Here is a 27,556-nt window from a genome sequence, read left to right as displayed (position 1 = left end):
TAGTGATTAGTGAGAATAGTTATTTTACTAAGTTACTAGAGTAAAATTGAGATAATTTTACCGTTAAGTGACCGTTAGTGACATTTTACCGTTATTAATTAACTACCTTTTTGAGTGTAGAAACATTTTGGTTTGAATAGAAAATGGGTTAAGTCCATTAGGTTTTGGGTTAGGCCCATTAGAGGGTTATACCACAAAACAATTGTTTTAGGAAAATATCACTTTATTCATTTCATTAGATATTTTCTAGAGAGAGGTAGAGAGAGAAAGTGGGAGAAGAGAAGAACAAGGGTTGAGTAGGAGAACTTGAAGAATCAAGAATTGGAGTGAGCTTAGGAGCTAAATTGAAGCCTAAGTTGAGATTAATCTTTATCTAAGGTAAGGGGGTTAGTCTTCATCATAATCATCATAATTTTTGTAAATTTTCAAATGTTGTATGAATTTTTGCATAATGGATAATTGTTGCTAAATTCGTGCTCCAACTGTGATGATATGTTTGTATGCATGAATTGATGATAATTGTAAGATTGTTGGTGAAATTACATGTTCAAATATGTAAAAATGATAAGTTGTGAAAATTGTGCTCAATTGGTGAATTTTGCTAAGTTGTTGTTGAATTGAGTTATGATTCCTGTTCAATTGATGTTATTGCTGTTAATTGATGTTGTTGTTGATGAATCATTGCTTGGGTATGCATATTCATGAATTGATGATGAGAATTTGAATTATTGTTGGTGTTTTGGTGAAAATGGATGAGTTTGGTAAATTGGCCAAAAGTGAGATTGATTTTCATGTTCAATGTGTTTTTGAGTATCCTTGTGAGTTAGTTGACCTATAAACATGTTTTGGAAACATAATTGGGCAAAGAGGGATCAAAATTGGGGATTTTGGGTGAAAAGGGGTTCAAAACCGTAACATTTTTTTGCAGAATTTTGAATGGTCGCTTAAGCGACTCTGCAAGCGACGCTGCAAAGTTGTTGTCTGATGACTGCACGCTTAAGCGTGCAGTTGCAGTAGCTACTGGAACTTGCACGCTGAAGCGTGTAGATGGAAGCTTAAGCGAGCAAGACCAGTTTTCATCCACCTTGATCTATGTTCCGGGTCTTTGGGGGCCAATCCGAGCTTTGTAAAATGATTCTTTAAGTATGTTTAACTACTGTTAATCCCCTAAAACCTACTGGAACAATGATTGCTTGCCTAAACTTGAATTTCTTCAAATGAGTCTTAACTTGGGAAATTTTGGGAATTCAACTTTGTCGAAAAATAACTTTTGTAAACTAATGAAGCTTGTAAGTTGAACCTATAGTTCATATAGGCTTAGGTAATACTTGCAAGAGTGGTCAAACATCTTAATCATGTAGAAAGTGATATTTCGGGTGGGAAAGTGAAAGGTTGTGAAAATGGGATTTTCATATGAACTTAAGTTGTGCTTGGGTTAATGTTAATGATCCGGAGACAACTTAACTTTATAATTATATTGTCGATTAAGATTGTTTGAAGGTTTTCAATTTGTCTTTTGTTTTGGGATTTGTCAATGTTGTCCGGTAGCCACTTGACATGGGTTTTGGTCGAATACGTTTTTTGAACCAATTGTCCTAAGAATTGTGGTGACTATGTTTATATAACTAAGTGAAGATGTTGAATGGTTATATTTTGGATATGATGTTTATCATGAGATATGTATGCTATCTTACCTAGAATGTAAGAAATGTTGAATTGGTGAAACTATATGTGATAGTTGATGTTGAATGACATTGTTGATTATTGATAATCATCTTGATGTGTGAGGATGAATACTATGATTTAATTGTGGATGTGCTTGTTTTCTTGATAATGCAAATGATGTGGAGATGAACAATATAATTGGGTGTTGTCCTATATATTGTGGAGAAAATTGTGATTGTTGTCGCATTATCGAGTCTTGTTACATGTCCATGCATCATAGTCATGTTGAGATTGTAGTTGTAAAAGTGTTGAACTCTTTTACTTCGGAGATTATGTAAGACGGGTGTGAACTCTTACATACGATGTTTTTGTTGCATCGAAGGCGTGACGACCTTGAGGTGATTTGGTACCAAATGCATTAATGTGTCAATAAGTGCATATCATGATATGAGTCTTATTTGGAAATGTGATTGGTGATTGGTGATTGTTCATGAAATATGATTGATGATTGTTCATGGCTTATGATTGGTGATTGTTCATGATGTATATGATTGGTGATTGTGTATGAATAACTGTGAATTGATATTTGTCCATGACACATGTGATTGGTGATTATTGATGTGAGATATTGGGGTTTGATGTAAGTATTGATATGTGAATATTATTGATGAAGTGCATAATGTTTATATTGGAATATCCATGTTAACTGTTAATTGGATTATGTTGATGTAGTACTTACCCTAGTGGTTTTAACCGCCTACCTGTCTGTATGGATGGGTAGACGTTGTGCAGGAGTAGTGCTTGGTGAGTTTGTGCTTGGTGATATCGGGAGCTTTCTCCGATATCGGTGTTGAGTCGACTCTGATCTAGGCTTGTTGTGTCAGTCTAGATTAGTTTATTTTTTGGATTCTGCTATGTTTGGAGATTACCCGTTTGTTTGGGATTTTTGAGATGCATCTATGTTGATGTAATTTTTGATTCATAGCATGTATATGTTGATTACTCTGGTTTATATTCCGCTGCGACTGTTGAGGTTTATATACATGTTTATTAGTTTTTGAATTTTGAATGTGGCGTAGCCTCTATTTCTTGAATAAATGTATTATTCGCATGTTTAATTGCTTTAATAGAAATAGGAGTGTTACAACATGCATGATTAAGAAGTTGAAGTTGCATATGTTGAGTTTAAGTTGTAGAAGTCGTATTGTCGTTGTCGTTAAGTTGTTATTTGTCAATGAGTTATTAATGAAGAACTATGTGAAGTATTAATATTTATTAATCGTTGTTGTTTATGTTGTTACAAAATGATGTTTATGTTGTGAAGTTTATGTTGTTATATGATGATGTTTATGATGTGAAGTATATGATGTTATAAGATGATGTTTATGATGTGACGTTTATGTTGTTACAAAATGATGTTTATGTTGTGAAGTATATGATGTTATAAGATGATGTTTATGAAGTGAAGTATATGATGTTATAAGATGATGTTTATGATGTGATGTTTATGTTACTGTATGACGTTGTATATAATGTGATGAATCATTCTATTTTGTTCTTTCAAAAACTACTTTCATCTAGAAGTCTGAATATCTTGATTTTGATTGATGAGCGGATGGAGGGCACAACCACTAGCAAGCGCCGCCGGTTCTCAAGTTCTATGTTTTAGAAAGTGCAATTGATAGTTGTTTTGCTTTCAATTGTCTCATTCATAATTTTAAATTTTGATTGCTGCACCGCTAGAAGAATTCAATTCCATCACTCAACGTGTTTCAATCATTCAAGATTGAATCTTTTCAAGTCAACAAGTGTGAGATTCATTCACGTGAATTCACTTTTGAGTTACGTGAATCATTTGGATTCAATTGGATTTCTGAGATCGCACAACTGTTTCCGTTTTCCTCTTGTGCCAGTGTGTTTCTCCTGCTCCAGCCATGTTTGACTGGCAGGCGGAACTTGGGCCGTCACCCATCAAACCTGGGATTGCTGCTTCTACCGTCCCACCGTATGTGCCCACCGCTTCTCCTACTGTTCGGATGTTTACAGCTGCGCCGAAACCTTCTTTTGTTCAGGTCCTACAGGGTAAATCAGCTCTGTCGGACCCACTCCCGGTGCCGTCCATTCGTGGTGATATGCTATCTGTTAAAATCACTGATGATGTATATGTTCGTGGACTGAATTTTTGCAAAACCAATCTCAGAGGTAGGTTAGTTTTGAACAAGGGAGACATGCCTATCTCCTCCAAGGACCTTACTGCCAGATTGCAGAAATTGTGGACAGTGAAAGGGCCATGGCATTTAACATCCCTTGGACGAGGGTTTTATGAATTCTTCTTTAACACGCTAGATGATATGAAAACTGTTTGGGCAGCCGGTACTGTTAATTTGAAACCAGGGCTGCTAAGATTATTTGAATGGAAGAAGGACTTTAACATGCACACGCAACGGCAAACTCACACTCAGGTTTGGGTTCGTTTATGGGAATTACCACAAGAATATTGGATGGAGAGGACATTGTATGAGATCGCCGGGGCGGTTGGTACTCCGTTACTCATTGATAATGTGACTCGTCACAGACTATATGGTCATTATGCCCGCATCCTTGTTGACCTAGATCTTTCGAAGGATCTGTTTTATGAGATTATGGTGGAACGTGAAGGCTTTGCGTTTCCATTGGCGATAGAGTATGAGGGACTGCCCGATTTTTGCAAGCATTGGCCATGATGTCTCTAGGTGTCGTTGGTTGTATCCTAGAAAGGATGAATCAAGCAATAAAGGCAAGGATAAAAATATTGTTGATAAAGGAAAAGAGAGAGTTCCGACAAAAAAAGCTGACTGGATGCCGCTGAAGGAAAACCCCTCGGGAACTGGTTCCTCCAAAGCCTTTGAAGCCCCTCCTTCAGAGCAGCCGTTGGTGAATAAGAATCTAGCTGAAAATTCATTCAGTTTTGCTTTGCAAAATGTTACAGACAAGGTACAACAGCGTTTGCCTTCAATGGAACCTATTTTGACGTTGGCGATAGTTGATCCGGATGCCGAGTTATCTCCTGAAGGGAAGAACACTGCCCCAGTGGGTAATGTAACTAAATCTTCATTGCCGACTACTTCCCCTTTGCACGTGGAACATGTTGATATGGAGGAGGTGCCCTTTGTTGATCCCGGCGACAAAGACACACAATCTACCCAGGATGTCGCTGACGGTACCACTACTGATGTCGATAATGTTGATAGGGAATCACCAACTGTTGACGATACAGACTCTGTTGTCGACATTGTTAATAGGGAGGTCTCGCCAACTGCTCAATTTGTTGACAACGACGGTGAAGATCTGGAGGTTACAAACAGCAACCGTATTGTCCGCGAGGAAGGAATGACACATCCTAATCCTCGAATTCAACATGATCTTGATCTTTGGCAGAAAATGAAGGATTATGATAAAAGTTCCTCAGAGACTCCATTCGTGCCCGTGTTATCCAAAAAGCAGAAGCAAATGTTAAAGAAACACCAGTTCAACGGTAAACCACCTTACAAGACCCGCTCCACGGGGCCGATTGGATAGGAATTTGGTTTACTCTTGTATTGGAAGCCTTCATGATATTTTACATGACAATAATACCACCTTCACATGGATCGTCAGTTGCTTATGGATTTCTTCGTGATAGAGTTGGTTTGCATAATTACAGATTTTCTCAGTCTGTAGTAGTTTATTTCAGCATTTTATGTTTACTTTTTCTTCTGAGGGTTTTGGCCTAGTCCCCCCTCTTGTATATATTTTTCCTTTTTTTAATAAAATTTTAGAGTTTGACGGCATAGGACGGAGGTTTCCCGGATGCCAACCTAGTTGGTATGTCGGTGTTTCCTCCCGATGTCTGTCCTTACTCCTTGCTTAGCAAAAAAAAATATAATGTGATGAATATGAAGTTAATGATGATTAGAAGTTGATTGAGTTATTAATGAAGTATTATAAGAAGAGTTAATATTATTAATTGATGAAGTATAAGTTGTTAAATGATTTTGATGAATTATATGCTTATTATTATTGAATGTGAAATCTCACCCCTTCTGCTTGGAAATGTTGCCCTCACAATTGGGTAACTTGCAGGTAACCAAGAATAGTTGCGATCGTGAGTGGATTCTCTCACGTTGAAATAATTTCCGCTGCAATAAGATTTAATTTGATGATTGAGATAATTAGTAATTTTACTATATTCAGATTTGAAAGAGGTGTAGCATCCTGTTTAGTTGTTTTACTCTGATTTATGCAAAAAAATTCAAGTTGGGAAAACGGGGTGTTACAGTTAAAACCACTGGGGGTAAGTATTACATCATCATAATCAAAATAACAATTAACATGAATAATTCAATTCAAATTTCATATACTTAATCAATGATAATAATAATACATGATAACAGTTCCACTTATCACAACCGATCACCCACAATCACAAGTATGTCATAATATCCATATAAGATAACAATTTTAAATATCACACCAGTCAACCACAATCACAAGTATGGCAATTACTCCACAGTTAGGACTCATGCAACAATGATATGTCCCTAATCATGACGCATAAATGCATGTGGTACCGAATCACCTCAAGGTCGTCACCTTCGATGCAACAAAAATATCGTATGTAAGATTTCACACCCGTCTTAGATAATCTCCGAAGTAAAAGAGTTCAACCTATTTACAACAACAAACTCTACATGACTATGATGCATGAACATGTAACAAGACTCAATAATGCGACAACAATCCACAATTTTCACCACAATATAAAGGACAACTTCCAAATATATTGATCATCTCCACAACATTTGCATTATCAAGAAAACATGTCCATACACAATCAAATCATAGGATTCATTATCACACATCAACACGATTATCAATAATCAACAATGTCATTCAACATCAATTATCTCATATGGTTTCACCATTTCATGCATTCCTTACATTCTAAGTAGGATATCATACACATCTCATGATAAACATCATATTCAATATAATAATTCATTCATACAACTTTACTTAGTCATATAAGAATAGTCACAACAATTCATACGGTAATTGACTCGAAAGAACCATTTCTGACAATACCGCATCAAGTGGCAAACGGCCAACATTGATAATTCCCAAGACAAAACAACATAGACAAATTGAAAGTTCTTAAACAACCTTAATCAATCATATAGTCATGAGCCTAAGCCGCCTCCGGACTATTAGACATTAATCCAAGAACAACTTAAGTTCGTACGAAAAACCCAATTTCACAATCTTTCATATTCCCACCCGAAATATCACTTTTTACATGATTAAGATGTTTGACTACTTTTACAAGTCTTACCTAAGTCTATATGAGCTGTAGGTTCAACTTGTAAGTTCCATTGTTTGCAAAAGTTTGTTTTCGACAAAAGTCTAAATTCCCAAAACTTCCAAGTTAAGACTCAAATGGAAAATTTCAAGTTTAGGCAAGCTAATCATGTTCCAGTAGGTTTAGGGGATTAAACAGTAGTTAAACATGTTGAAAGAATCATTTTACAAAGCTCGGATTGGCCCCCAAAGACCCGGAACAAAAGATTAAAGTGGCTGAAACTGGGCTTGCTCGCTTAAGCGACCACCTGGTTCGCTTAAGCGAACGAGTTCCAGTAGCCACTAGAAGTGTACGCTTTCTGGTCGCTGACTGGTCGCTCACCAGTTCGCTTAAGCGAACGAGTTCCAGAAGCTACTAGAAAGTACGTTTACCAGCTCGCTCGCAGGTCGCTCAAGCGACCTAAACCTAGAAAAATAGTATGAATGCTCGCTTACTGGTCGCTTCAGCAAACCCTTAAGCGAACGTTCACAGTTCAGCAGAAAATGTTACGGGTTTCAACCCCTTTTCACCCAAAATCCCCAATTTTGATCCCTCAATGCCCAAATGCGTTTCCAGATGATGTTTACAGGTCAATATGACTAAAAAGACTCGCAAAGACTCAACCAACATGAAAACACTTGACATTAGAACCAATTTACCAATTTTCACCAAAACACCAACAACATCTCATTTCTCAACAACAAATCATGAATCATGCCAACCCAAGCCATGAATTATCATCAACAACATGACTTAGTAACAACAACATCAATTGATCATGAAACTTATCACAATTCATCAACAACATAGCATAATTCACCAAATGAGCATATTTTCAACATATATGATGAGATAAAACCGCAAGTGCACGGTCTTACCGAAGTAGTATGAAAAGAGTATCGTTCCGACAGGGAGTAGTTTAATTCAATTAACCTTTGATGATGATTAGAGGAGAAACGAGTTGTAAGTTGGGGTTTTCAAGCGATTGAAAGATAATATAATAAAAGGAGCCTTGGGATCATTGGTTCATCTAAATAACAAGTCCTTCACAAACCAAACTATAAGCTTATAACTTTATGTTAGACCTAATTTCTCAAGACAGTTTCTCTTGGGTTCCTCTAGCAACCAAGCCTATTTCGTTGACTTGATTACTACTCCCTCCGTCCCTTAATACTTGACGCATTTGGAATATTTTTAATTTTGACCTAACTGGCTTTGACTGTATTTTTCAACTAATATACAAAGATAAATAACATCATATAAGATGTCGTTAGATTTGTCTCGATGAGTATTTTCAAAATATCAAATTTTCATAATTTTTCCTAATATATTATTCAAGATATTTAATCTCAAAGTTATACATTGGCATGCGTAATAAGGTCAACTGTGTCAAGTATTAAGGGACGGAGGGAGTATTAGATTTTGGTTCCTCTAACAACCAAGCCTATTTCGCTGACTTGATCATTATTAGTTCCCTTGAAGATCGAAACTATATGTCTCAAAGATTGCAAAGACTATTTCGCTGCCTTTGCAATCCTTGTCTAAATTCACTTGTTCGAATATCAAAGCTCCACTTTCGTTTTATGAATTGATATATGAGATAATGGATAAACAATTATCAAACCCTCCACTTTCGTTTCCACAGTTTGATAATGGTTGATCCATGTTAAAGCGGTGAATTTAGATAAGAAATTAGGGTTACATAAGATTAAGGCTTAGAGCTTGGCTTGATTAGGATTATGTCATTTAGACTTATCCAACAATCCCAAGACAAGGAGAAGTTTACTCACTCATGTTCATTGTAGACATGGGGAAGAAGAGAGAAAGCATAAAAGTAAATGAAAAGAAAGTAAAATAAAAGAAAAGAACTTTTATTAGAAAGACAATTGTCACTTATTGAATTCCAAGAAAAGATGAATATTTGTGATGGATAGCTACTCTATTTATAGCATACATTCGACTTAAAATCTAAGCAATTACATTACTGGAATGTTCCACAAGAAACTGCGGGCTAAAATAGAGTAGCTTAAAATCTAAGCAAAAGCAGCAAAAGTGATTCTAGAGGGTGGCACGGCCGTGTCAATGCTAGCACGGGCCGTGCCAAGCTTCTGACTTTGGGGAGACATATTTTTGTCTCTGAATCTTCGTATTTTCGTACTAAATCAGCTCCAAGTCCCTTTCTTTTGCTCCAAGACTCAATCCATCCAATATTCATTCCTGAAATAAAATGAAATGCAATTTGTAGTAAACTATCTTAAAAAGGAAATAATACTAATATAAAATAAAATAAAATCTAATTAAAACTAAACTAAATAACATATAAAAATAGATAATAATTAACTCATCAAACTCCCCCACACTTGAATCTTTGCTTGTCCTCAAGCAAAAGGCATAAACATGGTAGCATAAAAAAACATTATCATATGACAATTAAATCAAAGCACATGTCTCCTCAAAGGCTTTTATTTCAAAGAGTACACTAATCACAAACTCAAGCATTTCTTGTAATCCTTTTTCAACCCACAATCAAGTCTTAAGTGAGTGTGTGTGTGTAGTCCAACCCTTTTCTTGCTCCTGTATAAGATAGATATAATGAGGAACATGTTCTAATCCTAGTACTAAATCAACCAAGAAAAATTCATTCTTCATTTCATATAAGAGAGATGGGAGTTTTTGTGACCTTTTGATCTTTTGCCAATTACATATTTTGGGTACATTATTTAAGGAACAACACCTTCACGTAGGAGGTTGGAGGGCCTACCCCCTTCCCCAATCTAGACTCAATGGTGCCCCTTAAAACATCATCTTCACGTAGGAAGTCGGAGGGCCTACCCCCTTCCCCATTCTAGATTCAATGATGCCTTTTAAAGTTTTTCAAGATAACATTACCTTCACGTAGGAAGTCGGAGGGCCTACCTCATTCCCCAATCTAGATTCAATAATGCAACCTTGAAATAAATTTTAGCTTGGCTTTTTATAAACTCCTTTATACTAACTTATACTATTTTTACTTTGAGAACTTTTAAAGGTTAACGTACCACTAAAATTAGAACGCATTTCCTTAAAATACCTATTCATACATTTACTCAAGGGAAGCAACTTGTGCATATCTCATTGGAGGTTTTATTCACTTTAAAACAAGATGTGGGTATATTAGGAGAACTTAAAACACAAGAGTTTACTTTCATGTACAAGAAACGACCAATAAGAGGAGACAATAAAAAAAATTATTGCATGATTTTTCAATAAAAACAAGCTACTTAATCATGCCTTTCACAATAAAACAAAACAAAAAGAATAAAGTTTAGGGGAGTTTCGAAACACTACGACTAAAGACACTTTATTAGGCTCCCCCACACTTAGGAGAAGCATTGTCCTCAATGATTCAAAATAAGAAAAATAAAAGAGAAGAAGGACTCGAAGAAGAAGAAGGAGGAGGAGGAATAAGGGAAGAGAGGAAGAGGAAAGCTCACATTTTTTCATTAAGGTCCATAGGGAGGACCTTGGAGGTGAAAGTGGTGCATCATGTTCCGAAGCATTTGGTTAATTTCTTCGGATATGCGGTTGCCCCTTAGGACATCATTCCTTAGTCCCGTCAATTCAACACCTTTCCTTTGTTGCTCGATGCTTATCCTCTCGACCTCGGTATGCATCCATGCCCATCTTGCATTTTCATTTGTTTCTCCGGCATCATGGTCATGGTGCTCCTCATCATGGTGCAATTGTGCACCTTCCTCTTCTTGGTGCAAGTGTGCACCTTCCCCGTCTTCATTATTGTGTTCTACATGCACCTGTGGGCCATCATTAACATACAATAAATTTTCTTCCACCTCGGTGTTAGTCCGATATGGGTTAGGAAGTAAAATCAAAATGGGCACGTTGAGTTTGAGTGTATAAACAAAGAGGAGTCAAGGTTTTATGAAGTTCATAGAGATAAGGGTGTCTATGTTTAGCCTATTGTTTCCCTCAATCTTGTTTATTCCTTGGTCCTCACTCACTCCTAGTTGCCCAGCTATGTATTTGATGATACCACCAACTACTATTTCTCCCTTACCATCAGACCTATTTCCTATATGGGAAAGGTAGTCAAGCAAGTAAAAGCAAGTGTTAACGGGGTGGTTGTGCAGCATAGCCCATAGCATGAAGAGTTCATCGCTCCTAGTGTTCCCTAATTCAGTCCTTCCCCAAATAGTGCAAGCCATAACCCTTTGAAGGTACCTAAGTACAGGGTTGTGAATGTTGCTAGCTTTGTTGGCACGGGTGTTAAACTGGCCAAGACCGGTAATTCGTTCCCAAAAGGCGGCGGGTTGATAGTCAACCGGCTTTAGATTTTGATTCCAAGAGTCGTGGATGAACCCCGCATTTGCGAAGCCCATGTCATCACAGAAGTGTTGAAGAGACATCTCATAATCAATATTCATAAGCCGGAAAGAAACTCTATGGTTAGGGTTATCGAAATTCAACCTATCTTTCGTAAAAACAATGGAACTCAAAAATTCGTAGGTGAAATTCTCATACCCTCTCATAGGTCTCAACATATCAACCCATCCTAACCTTCCTAGCAGATTAAACACATTGTCTTTAAGGCCAAGTTTATTCAAGTCATAATTATCAGGGTACCTGCAAGGATGTAAAGGTTTAGATATTAGAATTTTGTACCTATCTCTTTGCTTATTGTCCCTGAAGATTATGCCATGATTCTTGGCTTGTGCTTTCTTCTTTGGAGGAGGGCCCCCTGAGGAGCTTGCATCTTCTTTTCCACTTCTCTTTGAAGCCATTGCCTTGACCTTGCTTTTGATTTGGTGTGGTGTTGGTGATGGTTTGGTTTTGGGGTTGTTTTGGTGGAAAAGGTTGGTTTAGTGATGTGGTGAAGGTTGAAGTGAGTTTTAGGAGTTGGGTTGTGGAGGTTGGTGAAGAATTTCTGGTTTTTGGGTTAGGTTAATGAGGGATACGATTTTGGGTGATGTTGGTTTGGATGGATGAAAGTTGTTTCTAAATGGGGGGTTATGATTGGAATGGTGTTTGTGATTGATTGAGTGGAGAAATTTTGTGAATTGGTGAGGTTTGAGGTAGATATGGAGGTTTGAGGTTTTGTGGTTATGGAGGTTTTAGAGAGAAGTTTGAAGGTAGAGAGATGTTTGTGGTTCAGAGTGAAGGAAGAAGAAGGCCAAAAGATGTGGTTAATCTTACCTGATGGTCGGGCACGACCGTGCCAACCTTAGCACGGGCCGTGCCAACTTCCTGGTATGCGGCATGGTTTTGGCTTGGCAAGGATTGGCACGGCCGTGCCAGTGTGAGCACGGGCCTTGCCAAGGTTCTGGACTACGGGGCTTCAAAATTTTCCGTTTTCTTGAATCATACTCGGACAATTAGCTACAAAACAACTTAAAATAACAAAAAAGAAACAAACAAAAGCGGTTAAATGCGTGGGTTGCCTCCCACGAAGCGCTTCTTTATAGTCATTAGCTTGACGTTAGAAAGTGTCCATTAGAAAGGATCAAAGAGATCGTATTGTGTAGATGACGCTAAAAAGCGTTCTTTCACAACATGTTCTTTAATCATATTGCAATAATAAAGGGCGAGACCTTTCATAACATTCTCGAACTCAAATCCTACCATATCATCACTCACTTGAAAAACTATCCTACCATTCTTAACATCAACTAGAGCACCCGCAGTGGCGAGGAAGGGTCTTCCTAGAATCATAGGGCAATCATGGTCTTCCTCGATGTCAACGACCACAAAGTCAGTCGGGATGTATATCCCTTCTATCTTAATGGGGATGTCCTCAACATATCCAACTATGGGGATAACATAACGATCTGCTAACTTCAATGTCATGTCGGTAGGTTTCAACTCTCCTATTCTCATCTTTTTAAAGAGGGATAGAGGCAACAAACTAACACTAGCTCCTAAGTCACACAAGGCTTTGTCTACGGTTTCTTTCCCTATCACACATGGGATGGCAAAACTACCTGGATCTCTAAGCTTTTGGGGTTTCTTCTTGATGATTGCACTACTTTCCCTAGTCAAAGCTATTGTCTCTTTGTGGTCTATAGCCTTTTTCTTTGAAAAAATTTCTTTTATAAACTTGGCATATAGAGGCATTCGAGACAAAGCTTCCGCAAGGGGAATCTTGATGCAGATCTTCTTAAGGGTGTTGACAAACTTTTCAAATTGAGCCTCCAAGTTAAGCTTAGTAAGCCTTAATGAGGAAATGGCTTTGTTCTTATCAAGCGGTTTCTTACTTTCTATCACATCATTCTTACCCAGAAGCCTAACACTCTCTCCCTTAATACTTTTGGCTTTAGCAACGGTCTTTTCTAACTTACTACCCCCACAAGAAATAGAATTGACATGAGCTTTGGTGTTTGTTTCGGTCTGACCGGGAAAGACTCCCGGTGTTTGAGAAGAGGTGGCCACTTGTTGGGCCACTTGGGAGATTTGGGTCTCAAGCATTTTGGTGTGTGTGGCAATAGAATCAACCTTGGTAGTGAGTTTGGAGAGAGAGTCGTTCAGAAATCCTGTTTGGTATTTCAGTTCTTGAAGTTGTTTATTTTGATTCATCATGCAATTTTCCAACAAAATTTCCAAACTTGATTTCTGAGCCACCCTCTGGTTGTTTGTATAGCCAGGTGGTGCTACTTGCCCATAGGAACCTTAAGGGTTTTTGTAAAAGTTTTGATTTAGCCTCGTTCCTTGGTTGTATTGAGCATAGTTCAATTGCTCAATACTATTAGTAGCATTACCTAACTGACAATCAACACCAATATGACCAAATATACCACAGATTTCACAAGGAGGAGATGTAGGAGAAGGTGTGATAGCATTAACATTAAGTTTTTCAAATTTTTGAGTTAATGCATCGACCTTAGCAGCAAGGTGATCATAATCAGAGACCTCGTAAATACCTGCCTCCTTTTTGTAGGGTGTAGAGGCGGTGATGGCTCTTTCGTTGGTCCATTGGTAGTGATTCTGAGCCATATCTTCAATCAAAGCATAAGCCTCCGTGTAGTTCTTATTCATTAGTGCTCCACCTGCGGCTGCATCAACAGACATCTTAGTAGTATAAGTTAGGCGATTATAAAAAGTGTGGACTATGAGCCACTTTTCTAAACCATGGTGGGGACAAAGTCTAAGCATTTCCTTGAAACGCTCCCACGCATCATAGAGAGACTCCCCATCTTTTTGGTTGAACCGCGTGATTTGGTCTCTTAGCTTGGCGGTTTTAGAGGGGGGAAAGAATCGGGCAAGGAATGCTCGCCATATTTGATCCTATGAAGTGATGGAACCGACTTCTAGGGAATGGAACCAAGCGCTAGCTCTATCCCTTAAGGAAAGGGGAAAGAGATGAAATCTTACGGCTTCTTGGTTCTCTTTTATAGCGCCACTGAGTCTAAGGAAGGAAGAAATATGGAGATTTGGATCCTCAGTGGGTGATCCAGAAAACTGATTTTGCTGCACCAAATTAAGTAGTGCAGGCTTGATCTCGAAATTGTTACCCTCAACCGTCGTGTACACGATAATAGCTTGTGGCTCTTCCGTTGAAGGAGTAGCATGCGTTCAGCCATAGCAATATTATTTTGTGCCTCTCTCTTTTTCTTATGCAAATATCTTTCAATCTCAGGAATAAATTCTCCGAGACTTTTACTTCTTCGCATAAGAAATCGAGAAACCAAAGAGTTAATGGTAACACAAAGAAAGAAAGAAGTAGAAAAAAAAGAGGGAGAAGGAGGAGTTCTAATTGTAACAGCCCGATTTTTAGCTAGTTTTATTTAATTACTTTTATTGTGTGATTGTATGTGATTAATTGTGATTGTGTGTATTTTATTGGGTAACTTTGGTGAGAATTATTTTATTAATTGGTGAGAACCCTTATTTTACCAAGTTACTAGGGTAGTGATTAGTTTTTACCGTTAGTAACCGTTGGTTATATTTTACCGTTGTTAGTAATTACCGTCGAGTGTATAGAAACTTTTTGAATTGTGTTAGAATGGGTTAGGCCCATTAGAATTTTGAGTTAAGCCCATTAAGGGGGATAACACTAGGGTTGTCTTAGAATGTTTATTCATTTCACAAAACAATTTTCCTAGAGAGAAGGAGAGGTAGAGAGAGAAAGAGGTGAAGAGAAGAACAAGAGTGTTGGAGGGGAAGCTTGAGGAATCAAGTGGGTGACCTAGGAGCTGAAGTGAAGCTAGGATTAAGGATAATCAACTTCAAAGGTAAGGGGGTTAGTGATTATCATAATCATGTAATTTTGCATTTTCTCATGTTGTATGAAAATGGGTTGATGAACAATTCATGCTAGATTCGTGCTCTTACTATGATGTTATGTTTTTATGCATGAATTGATGATAATTGTATGATTGTTGGTGAAATTACATGTTCAAATATGTAAAAATGATAAGTTGTGAAAATGGTGCTCAATTGGTGAATTTTGCTAAGTTATTGTTAATTTGGGATTTGATTCTTGCTCAATTGATGTTATAGTTGTTAATTGATGTTGTAGTTGATGAATCATTGCTTGGGTATGCATATTCATGAATTGATTATGAGAATTTGAATTGTTGTTGGTGTTTTATGTAAATGGGTTGATTTGGTGAATTGTTGTTGGTGAATTTGGGCATTGGGAGATCAAAATTGGGAGTTTTGGGCGAAAAATGGGTGAAACCCGTAACTTTTGTTATGCAGAATTTTGAATGGTCGCTTAAGCGACGCTGCAAGCGATGCTAGTTGTTGTCTGATGAATGCACGCTTAAGCGTGCTGTAAGCGAGCTGGTAAGCGTGCAGTCACAGTAGCTACTGGAAGTTGGACGCTTAAGCGTGCAGAACTTTTTCCAACACTTTTAAAACTTTGTTCCGAGCTTCCGAGGGCCAATCCAAACTTCTTAAAACAGTTCTTTTAACTTATATAATCACTGTTTGTACAATTAATCCTACTGGAACACTTCCTTGAACAAGAATTGGACTTGGTTTATGTAATTGAATTTCCACTTTGAAAATTGTCAAGAACGTTGATTTTTCCGAAATTTGAAATTCAAGGAAATGGAATGGGATTAAAGTAGTGTAGTGATTGTATGATAAATGAAAATGATTGAGATTGGTTTCCTTGAGTTTTATTTGGTTTTGGTTTTGAAAATGGAAGATTCTTGTAAGATGTTAAAGAGAGACAAACATTGATGAAAATATCCTTTTAAGCCAATCACCTTATAAATCTTTCATAATTAGTTTCATATGATTATATGGAAGTATTTGATTGTAGTTGAATGTTGAATATGATATTTGTGATGAGATGTTGTATGTTCTCTTACTTGGAATATGAGAATTGTTTGGAATGGTGAAACTATATGATATAGTTGATGTTGAATGACATTGTGGATTATTGATAATCATGTTGATGTGTGATGATGAATGCTATGATGTAACTGTGTGTGGACATGTTTCCTTGATAATGCAATGCTGTGGAGATGATCAATATAATTGGGTGTTGTCCTATATATTGAGTTAAGATTGTGAATTGTTGTCGCATTATCGAGTCCTTATACATGTCCATGCATCATAGTCGATGTTGCTGTAAAAGGGTTGAACTCTTTTACTTCGAGATTATTGTAAGGCAGGTGTGAGCCCTTGCAAGTGGCATCGTAAGGTGACGACCTTGTTGAGATTTGGTACCGCATGCATTTATGTGTCCATAAGTGCATATCATAACATGAGTCCTATGTGAATTATGTGATTGGTGATGAATTGAGATGAATGAATGTTGATAATGATTGTCTATGATTGATGTTGTGAATGAATATTTATGAGGGGATAATTATTCATGTGATTGATATATGTGGATACGAACTATCAAGTTGTGATATAAGTATCTATGCATGACTATTATTATTCAAGTACATGATATTATTGAATTTGATTATTATCTGGATTATGATAATGTAATGCTTACCCCCAGTGGTTTTAACCGCCTGCTTGCCTGTATGGGTGAGTAGACGTTGTCCAGGAGTAGTCTCGGTGAGTCTTTGCGTGGGGTATCAGGAGCTTCCTCCGATATCGGTGTCGTGTCGGCTCTGATCTAGGCTTCTCGTGTCGGTCTAGATTAGGTTGTTATATTTTCCTTTGAATTATTATTTTGTTGTTGACTACCCGTATGTTTGGGTTTTGAGATTTATCTTTGGGATATGATTTATTTGCTCATGGCATGTATATATTTGATCACTCTGATTTATATTCCGCTGTAACTGTTGAGGTTTACATACATGTCTATCAGTTTTTGAATTTTGAATAAGACGTAATCTCTATTTCTTGAATAAATGTATTATTCGCATGTTTAATTGCTTCAATAGAAATAGGAGCGTTACAAGTTGGTATCAGAGCCATGGTCAGTCGTGTTTAGATTAATCTTTGTTGGGTTGAACGTTTGGATTTGGTTGTAACTCCTTTGTTGTGTGGAATGGTTATTGACACCCCGGCTTGTGGTTCGGTGACTACTTCTTTTATGTGTGCTAAGTGTCCTGTTAATTTTGGTGATGTTGATTTTGAGTTGGATCTTGTTTGTCTTCCGTTGAAGCATATGGATGTGATTTTTGGTATGGATTGGTTGTTAGCTTTTGGGGTTAGCATTAATTGTTTGACTAGGAGTGTGACTTTTTCTAAACCAGTAGAAGAGTTAGATAGGAAGTTTTTGACCGCGGGGCAAGTGAAGAAGTCTTTAGAAGGTGAGGCTTGTGTGTTTATGATGTTTGCATCCTTGAAGGATAGCGGTGAGAAAGGAGTTAGTGATTTGCCGGTAGTGCAAGAGTTTCCTGAGGTCTTTCCAGAGGATATTATCGAGTTACCGCCGGAGAGGGAAGTTGAGTTTGCAATTGATTTGGTACCAGGCACGAGTCCTATTTCGATTGCGCCGTATCGGATGTCTGCATCAGAGTTGGGTGAATTGAAGAATCAGTTGTAAGAGTTGCTTGAGAAGCAGTTTATTAGACCAAGTGTTTCACCGTGGGGTGCTTCAGTGTTGTTGGTTAATAAGAAAGATGGAAGCATGAGGTTGTGTGTGGATTATCGGCAGTTGAACAAGGTGACGATTAAGAATCGGTATCCACTTCCAAGGATTGATGATTTGATGGATCAGCTAGTTGGTGTAGAGGTGTTTAGTAAGATTGATTTGAGATCAGGATATCATCAGATTAGAGTAAAGGCGGAAGATATATCCAAAACTGCGTTCCGAACGAGGTATGGACACTATGAGTATTCTGTGATGCCATTTGGAGTATCTAATGCACCAGGTGTCTTTATGGAATACATGAATAGAATATTTCATCCTTATCTGGACCGTTTTGTGGTGGTGTTCATAGATGATATTTTGGTGTATTCAAAGTCTGAGGAAGAGCATGCGGAGCATTTGAGAATTGTGTTGCAAGTCTTGAAAGAGAACCAGTTGTGTGCCAAGTTGTCGAAGTGTGAGTTTTGGTTGAAGGAAGTGAGTTTCCTTGGTCATGTGATTTCTAAGGGTGGTATTTCTGTGGATCCTTCCAAGGTTAATGCAGTGTTGCAGTGGGAGTCTCCTAAGTCTGTTTTTGAGATTAGAAGCTTTCTTGGTTTGGCCGGTTATTATCAAATGTTCATCGAGGGATTCTCTAAGTTGGCGTTGCCATTGACGCAGTTGACTCGAAAAGGACAAGCTTATGTTTGGGATGCCAAGTGTGAGAAGAGTTTCCAAGAGTTGAAGAAGAGGTTGACTTCAGCTCCGGTGTTGATTTTACCGAATCCGAAGGAATCGTTTGTTGTGTATTGTGATGCTTCTAAGATGGGTCTTGGTGGTGTCCTTATGCAGAATCGTCAGGTTGTAGCTTATGCTTCGAGGCAGTTGAAAGTGCGTGAGAAGAATTATCCGACTCATGATTTGGAATTGGCAGCCGTTGTATATACATTGAAGATTTGGAGGCACTATCTGTATGGTTATAAGTTTGAGGTGTTCAGTGACCACAAAAGTTTGAAGTATTTGTTTGATCAGAAAGAGTTAAATATGAGGCAGAGGAGATGGTTGGAGTATCTTAAGGACTTCGATTTTCAGTTGAGTTATCATCCTGGAAAGGCTAATGTTGTTGTGAATGCTTTGAGTAGAAAGACTTTGCATATTTCTGCTTTGATGGTTAAAGAATTGGAATTAATTGAGCAGTTTCGAGATTTGAGTTTGGTTAGTGAGTTGACACCGAATGGTGTGAGATTGGGAATGTTGAAGCTGACAAGTAATATTTTGGAAGAGATCAAGAATGGTCAGAAGGAAGATTTGGAACTCGTGGATCGAGTGACGTTGGTTAATCAAGGTAAAGGTGGAGACTTTAGATTGGATGAGAATGGTGTTTTGATGTTTCGTGATCGAGTTTGTGTGCCTGATGTGTTTGAGCTTAAGAGGCAAATTTTGGACGAAGGTCATAGAAGTAGTTTGAGTATTCATCCAGGAGCAACTAAGATGTATTAGGATTTGAAGAGGTTGTTTTGGTGGCCTGGAATGAAGAAGGAGATTGCTGAGTTTGTTTATGCTTGCTTCGTTTGTCAGAAATCGAAGATTGAACATCAGAGACCGTCGGGTTTGATGGAACCGTTGTTTGTACCAGAATGGAAATGGGATAGCATTTCTATGGATTTTGTTGGAGCGTTGCCTAAGACTAGTAAGGGTTTTGATTCGATTTGGGTGATTATTGATCGGTTGACGAAGTCAGCGCATTTTGTTCCTATCAAGACTGGTATGTCTGTAGCGAAGTTGGCTGAGATCTACATTGAGCAGATTGTTAGATTGCATGGTATTCCTTCTAGTATTGTGTCAGATCGGGATCCGAGGTTTACTTCTAAGTTTTGGGAAGGGTTGCAAACTGCTTTGGGAACTAAGTTGAGATTGAGTTCTGCTTACCATCCTCAGACCGATGGGCAGACAGAGAGGACTATTCAGAGTTTGGAGGATTTGTTGAGAGCTTGTGTGTTGGAGCAAGGTGTTGGTTGGGACGAATGTTTACCGTTGATTGAGTTTACTTACAACAACAGTTTTCATGCTAGTATCGGAATGGCACCATTTGAGGCTTTGTATGGTCGAAGGTGTAGGACACCGTTGTGTTGGTTTGAGTCCGGAGATAGTGCTTTGTTAGGACCGGAAGTTGTGCAAGAAACTATGGAAAAGGTTACGATGATTCAGGAGAAGATGAAGGTGTCTCAGAGTAGACAGAAGAGCTATCATGATAAGAGGAGGAAGGATATTGAGTTTCAAGTTGGTGATCATGTGTTTTTGAGGGTGAATCCTGTGACCGGAGTTGGTCGTGCTTTGAAGTGTGGGAAGTTGACTCCTCGTTTTGTTGGGCCGTTTGATGTCATTGAGAAGGTTGGGGTTGTAGCGTATCGGATTGCGTTACCACCGTCTTTGTCGAATCTTCATAATGTGTTTCATGTGTCTCAGTTGAGGAAGTATGTGCATGATGCGTCTCATGTGATTCAAGTGGATGAGTTGGAAGTAAGAGATAATTTGACGGTTGAGACTTTGCCGGTTAGGATTGAGGATCATGAGTTGAAGCGTTTGCGTGGCAAGGAGATTGTTTTGGTCAAAGTGATTTGGGTTGGACCAACTGGAGAGAGTGCCACTTGGGAACCGGAGAGTAGGATGAGGGTTTCGATTTTTAGGTAAATTTTCGAGGGCGAAAATTCTTTTTAGGGGGGAGAGTTGTAACAGCCCGATTTTTAGCTAGTTTTATTTAATTACTTTTACTGTGTGATTGTATGTGATTAATTGTGATTGTGTGTATTTTATTGTCATCGGGTGCATTTAAATGGATTACCGTATTAGAAGGGTATTTTGGTCATTTGGCGGGTAAGGGTAAAATGGTAATTTTGGTGAGAATTATTTTATTAATTGGTGAGAACCCTTATTTTACTAAGTTACTAGTGTAGTGATTAGTTTTTACCGTTAGTAACCGTTGGTTATATTTTACCGTTGTTAGTAATTACCGTCGAGTGTATAGAAACTTTTTGAATTGTGTTAGAATGGGTTAGGCCCATTAGAATTTTGAGTTAAGCCCATTAAGGGGGATAACACTAGGGTTGTCTTAGAATGTTTATTCATTTCACAAAACAATTTTCCTAGAGAGAAGGAGAGGTAGAGAGAGAAAGAGTGTAACACCCCGTTTTCCCAATATTTAAAATTTCTTTAAAAACATAACATTTATCAGAGTAAACATCAAACAACGGGATATCACATATAACGTAATCCAACAGTTAAATAATAATTTAACCAATATCTTAAACATTTGCAGCGGAAAATCTTAACCATAATTCATGAAACGTTTTGGCACGCAGGCCCAACAAGTATCTCAAAAGAGTTAATCAAAACAGTAAATATTCATGGCAGTTCACGTAAGAGAATGAAGCATGTTATAGCATAAAACGCCATCCCGTTACGTATCAGAGCGACCTAGACGACACAGTGAAGGCAAGGCCACTCACGACGGCAACTGCACACTAAGCACGATCACCTGCAAGTTACCCATACGAAGGGCAACATTTTCAAGCAGAAGGGGTGAGATTTCATAATAAAATAACATTAATCAATGTAATTGCGAATCATAAATTAACATCATAATCATTCCATTATTAACTTTGCATAAATGCTAAACAGTTATCACGTAATCATATATCCAATTCATTATGAACGTAACATAATCAATAAACACTTATCACGTAATCACATATTCATTCATTATCAACAAGGCATCTTAATCATGACAATGTGACAATGCTCCTAGACTCCTTATATGCATGTGGTACCAATCGTCATCATAAGTATTAATATACTTTAATCGTGCGGAGGACAAAGCTCCTATAAAACGTGCGGAGGACAAAGCTCCTAATATTCGTGGTGAGGACTAAGCTCAATGATATGCTATGCATGGACACATATGAACAAAACATCGTAATCAACTTATCAACATGCATCCAATAATTTGGAGCTAAACTTCATCCTATAATTATGCACTTAGTTAAATAACGGAAGCAGCATAAACAGGTCACATAACAAGATGATATCATTATATCAAAGCACATAATTTGTATCATTATCACATCTTCTTATCTTGCATGAATATACAATACAATAGTTCATATTCAATTAATATTAATATAACTTAAACAACTCTACAGTCTGCATTAAACGACATCACTAGGTCTCATTACCAGTTAGGGGTCCACTCTTGATCAACAAGTGCGACACAGATCGCATAAACACATAAACAAGTTCATCCTGGTTGTACTCGCGAGGCGAGAGTACTTACTCGCCATGGCGAGTACCACTCAACTCCCAAACTAAGGTTGTTATGGGTTCCCTCTGATCCTACATTCATTCCTAATCAATACTAGGTATGTTCAGGTACTCAAAGGCATACAAGATTCAACTAAAAAGGTCGAAACACGAAATATGACATGCACTCTGCCTAAGCTCGCGAGGCGAGGAAGGGTTGCTCGCCATGGCGAGTTGCACCAGACAACTCGCGAGGCGAAGGGAAGGGGCTCGCGTGGCAAGCGATGAAGTTCATCACTCGCGAGGCGAGGATCATCACTCACCGTGGCGAGCGATGAACAGAAGCACGGGCAGACTAGGGTTTTTCTCAAAAATCCATCATACAACATGGTTCAAAGCGTGGTTTTGATTCCAGAATTCATCCTAAACATATTCTAAGGTTAAAGGACGGTTCTTTCATCAATCTAACAAGTTTTACCGTTTGATCATCAATTTTTTTAGGGTTTTGACCTAATTCCAAAACTTCTCCAAATCAATCCTAACTTTGTCAACTAATCATCAGAATTACAGTAAATAACATTATTGAATTATTAGTCTCACCCTTACCTTGTATGAAGAAATCGCAGCCCTCACTCTAGGTTCCTCTTCTCTTGGCTTTTTCTTCCTTTTCTCCAAAAACAGTCGTACGTACTTTATGTTTTTCTAAACTAGGTCTAACCTTTTATATCTCCTCTTAAAATACTTATCTTATCTCACTTTCTCCCCCAACACTATCTAAAATATCAAAACAGCCCTCAACTAAATATTTTATATTATTTTCAAATCTTTATTCTATTTAACAATAAAATAAATCTCATATCATAATCAAATCCTCCAAAACTCATAACTTATCACGTCATCAATCAAATCATCATAAATCATCAAAACATACCAAAATCATGCATATATTATATAATTATAATATAATCACCTAAACTCGATTAAATAAACGATTAAACGAAAGTGGGCGTTACAACTCTCCCCCACTTAAAAGATTTTCGTCCTCGAAAATTTACCTCAAGTAAACAACTCTGGATAAGACTCCAGCATCTTACTCTCAAGCTCCCACGTCAAGCTTTCACCAGTTGCTCCCGACCAAACGACTCTCACGAGAGGTATCTCCTTGCCTCTCAACGTCTTCACTTTACGATCATCAATCCTCAACGGTAAAGTTTCTACGGTAAGGTTGTCTCTAACTTGCACATCGTCACTCTGAATTACATGAGATGGATCCGGAACATACTTCCGAAGTTGCGACATGTGGAAAACATTGTGCAAATTCGAAAGATGCGGCGGTAAACCCACTCGGTAAGCCACCGTTCCAACTCTTTCCAAAATCTGATATGGACCAATGAAATTCGGGGTCAACTTCTTTGACTTCAAAGCACGTCCTACACCAGTCATAGGAGTGACTCTCAAAAACACGTGGTCTCCTTCCTGAAATTCAAGATCTTTTCTACGCTTATCATGATAACTCTTTTGTCGACTCTGCGACGCCTTCATTTTCTCTTGGATCATCTGAACTTTCTTAGTAGTTTGCTGAACAATCTCTGGTCCTAAGACCGCTCTTTCTCCTGATTCAAACCAACACAACGGAATTCTGCATCTCCGACCATACAAAGCCTCGAACGGTGCCATTCCAATACTAGAATGAGAACTATTATTATAAGTGAACTCGATCAACGGAAGATGACTGTCCCAAGTTCCTCATTGTTCAAGAACACAAATTCTCAACAAATCCTCTAGCGACTGAATTGTCCTCTCCGACTGACCATCTGTCTGTGGATGATACGCCGAACTCAATCTCAACTTCGAACCCAAGGCCTCTTGCAAACTTTTCCAAAATCTAGAAGTAAATCTTGGATCTCTATCTGACACGATGCTCGAAGGAACACCATGCAACTTCACAATCTCCTTGATATAAATCTCTGCCAACTGGGCAACAGGGAAACTAATATTAATAGGTAGAAAATGAGCCGACTTCGTCAACCTATCAACAATAACCCAAATTGCGTCGCTCCCTCTCGGAGTATTCGGCAAACTCGTCACAAAATCCATCGATATACTATCCCATTTCCATTCTGGCACATCTAAAGGTACCATCATCCCAACAGGTTTCTGATGCTCGACTTTCGACTTCTGACAAACTAAACAGGAATACACAAACTGTGCCACATCTCGTTTCAAACCAGACCACCAGAAAATCTTCTTTAAATCATGATACATCTTCGTAGCTCCCGGATGAATACTCAAGCTACTTCTATGACTCTCTTCAAGAATCATCTTCTTAATCTCTTCATTGTCTGGGATACAAATTCTTCCTCGGAATCTCAACACACCTTGATCATCGATTTTAAAATCACTGTCTTCAGTTTGATCTCTAGCAACCAACAAGTCCACAAACTTTACATCAACTTTCTGTGCTTCCTTGATACTTTTCAGAAATTCACTATCAATCTTCAGCATACCCAATTTCACACTCTGAGGTGTCCATTCACAAACCAAACTCAAATCTCTAAACTGTTCAAGCAATTCGAACTCTCTGACCATCATGGCGGACATATGCAATGTCTTCCTACTCAAGGCATCTGCAACAACATTAGCTTTACCTGGATGATAATTCAAGCCAAAGTCATAATCTTTCAACAATTCAAGCCATCTTCGTTGTCTCATATTCAATTCCTTCTGATCGAACAAATACTTCAAACTCTTGTGATCACTAAACACCTCAAATCTCGAACCATACAAGTAATGTCTCCATATCTTCAATACAAAGACTACAGCCGCCAACTCGAGATCATGCGTAGGATAATTCTTCTCATGAATTCTCAACTATCTTGAAGCATAAGCTACCACTTTACCTCCTTGCATAAGTACACCTCCTAAACCCAACTTGGACGCATCACAATAAACCACAAAAGGTTCATCTGACTTCGGCAAAATTAACACTGGAGCAGTCGTCAAACGCTTCTTCAATTCACCGAAACTTTTCTCACAATGGACGTCCCACACAAAAGTTTTACCTTTACAAGTCAACTGCGTTAGCGGAAGAGCTAACTTAGAAAATCCTTCAATAAACCTTCTATAGTAACCAGCTAAACCCAAAAAGCTTCTAATTTCAGTAACGGACTTAGGAGTATCCCATTGCGATACAGCTTCGACTTTAGACGGATCCACAACAATACCATCTCCGGAAATAACATGGCCAAGGAAACTCACTTCATTCAACCAGAATTCACACTTAGACAATTTAGCATAAAGTTTCTTCTCTTTCAACACTTGTAAGACAATCTTCAGATGCTCGGCATGTTCTTCTTCAGTCTTGGAGTAAATCAAGATATCGTCGACGAACACAACTACGAACCGATCCAAAAATGCATGGAAGATGTGATTCATATACTCCATAAACACTCCAGGTGCATTGGTAACACCAAAAGGCATAACTTTATATTCATAGTGACCATAACGCGTTCTGAAAGCTGTCTTCTGCATATCTTCATCTTTTACTTTAATCTGGTGATAACCTGATCTCAAATCAATCTTGCTGAAAACTCGTGCACCCACTAGCTGATCCATCAAATCATCAATTCTCGGAAGTGGATACCTATTCTTGATAGTTACCTTGTTCAACTGCCGATAATCAATACATAACCGCATACTACCATCTTTCTTCTTTACTAGCAAAACCGGCGCTCCCCAAGGTGAAACACTTGGTCTAACAAACTTCTTCTCAAGCAAGTCTTCCAACTGTTTCTTCATCTCAGATAACTCAGAAGCAGACATACGATAAGGTGCCATCGAGACCGGCTTCGTTCCAGGAACAAGATCAATAGAAAACTCAACTTCTCTCTCTGGAGGCACATCAGGAATCTCATCTGGAAAAACTTTAGGAAATTCACACACCACCGGTAACCTATCAATCACTGCTTGATTCTCAATAGATATAGTAGCCATTAACGAAAACATCAAGATACCGTCGCGTTCCAGTTGCTTCAGCTGCTTAGTAGATAAAAACTCTGCACCACTTTCCTCTTCGACGGAAGAGAAATGTACTGACTTGCTAAAACAATTAATAAGAACGTGGTTGTACTCTAACCAGTTCATACCCAAAATCACATCCATACCACTCAAAGGTAGACAAACTAAATCCATTTCAAAATCACGACCAAACATAGACAAAGGACATTTCAAACATACGAGAGAAGTAGTCACCGAACCCTTAGCCGGAGTTTCGACAACCATATCTCCATTCATATCAGACAAATCAAGACCCAAAGCAGAAACACAATCGAAAGCAATAAAACAATGCGTAGCACCAGTATCAATAATAGCAACTGTAACGCCCACTTTCGTTTAATCGTTATTTAATCGAGTTTAGGTGATTAAACTATATTTATATAATATATGTATGATTTTGATATGTTTTGATGATTTGTGGTGATTTTGGTGATTTGATTGATGGCGTGTTAAGTTATGAGTTTTGGAGGATTTGATAAGATTAGAGAATTTATTTTATTGTTAAATAAAATAAAGATTTGAAAAATATTTAGTTGAGGGCTGTTTTGATATTTTAGATAGTTTTGGGGGAGAAATTGAGATAAGATAAGTAATTAGGAAGAGATATAAATAGAGAAGACCTAATTGTTAGAAAAACTGATTGTACGTGAAAACTTTTGGAAAAGGGAGAAAAAGCTTAGAGAGGAGCAAGAGACCAAGAGGGCTGCGATTTTCTCCATAACCAGGTAAGGGTGGGACTAATAACTCAGTAGCATTAACCTCTGTAATTCTGATGATTAGTTGACAAAGTTAGGATTGATTTAGAGAAGTTTTGGAATTAGGTCAAAACCCTAAAATTTGAGAATAAACGGTAAAACTTGTTTAGATTGATGTAAGAATTGTCCTGTAACCTTAGAATATGTTTAGGATGAATTCTAGAATCAAAACCAAGCTTAGAACCATGTGAAACGTCGGATTTTTGTGATTTTAGGAAGCCTGGCCGTAGCGACATTCATCGCTCGCCACGGCGAGCTATGATCCTCGCCTCGCGAGTGATGAAGATTCATCGCTCGCCACGCGAGCCTTTTCCCTTCGCCTCGCGAGTTGTCTGGTGCAACTCGCCATGGCGAGCAACCCTTCCTCGCCTCGCGAGCTTAGGCAGAGAGCATGTCATATTTCGTGTTTCGACCTTTTTAGTTGAACCTTGTATGCCTTTGAGTACCTGA

The 27,556-nt window shown here is 38.1% G+C and overlaps 1 non-coding gene across 1 annotated transcript; it reads left to right on the top strand.

Moving 5' to 3' along the window:
* The first annotated feature begins 14,135 nt into the window (after nt 1-14,135).
* On the top strand, nt 14,136-14,242 carry LOC112419575 (small nucleolar RNA R71). Its single transcript, XR_003009702.2, has one exon. It is a non-coding gene; the product is annotated as a small nucleolar RNA R71 (small nucleolar RNA).
* Nucleotides 14,243-27,556: the final 13,314 nt, after the last annotated feature.

This window comes from Medicago truncatula, chromosome 2, assembly GCF_003473485.1.
Source record: "Medicago truncatula cultivar Jemalong A17 chromosome 2, MtrunA17r5.0-ANR, whole genome shotgun sequence".
Taxonomy (NCBI): Eukaryota; Viridiplantae; Streptophyta; class Magnoliopsida; order Fabales; family Fabaceae; genus Medicago; species Medicago truncatula.
This window is presented reverse-complemented; position numbering and strand designations above follow the sequence as displayed.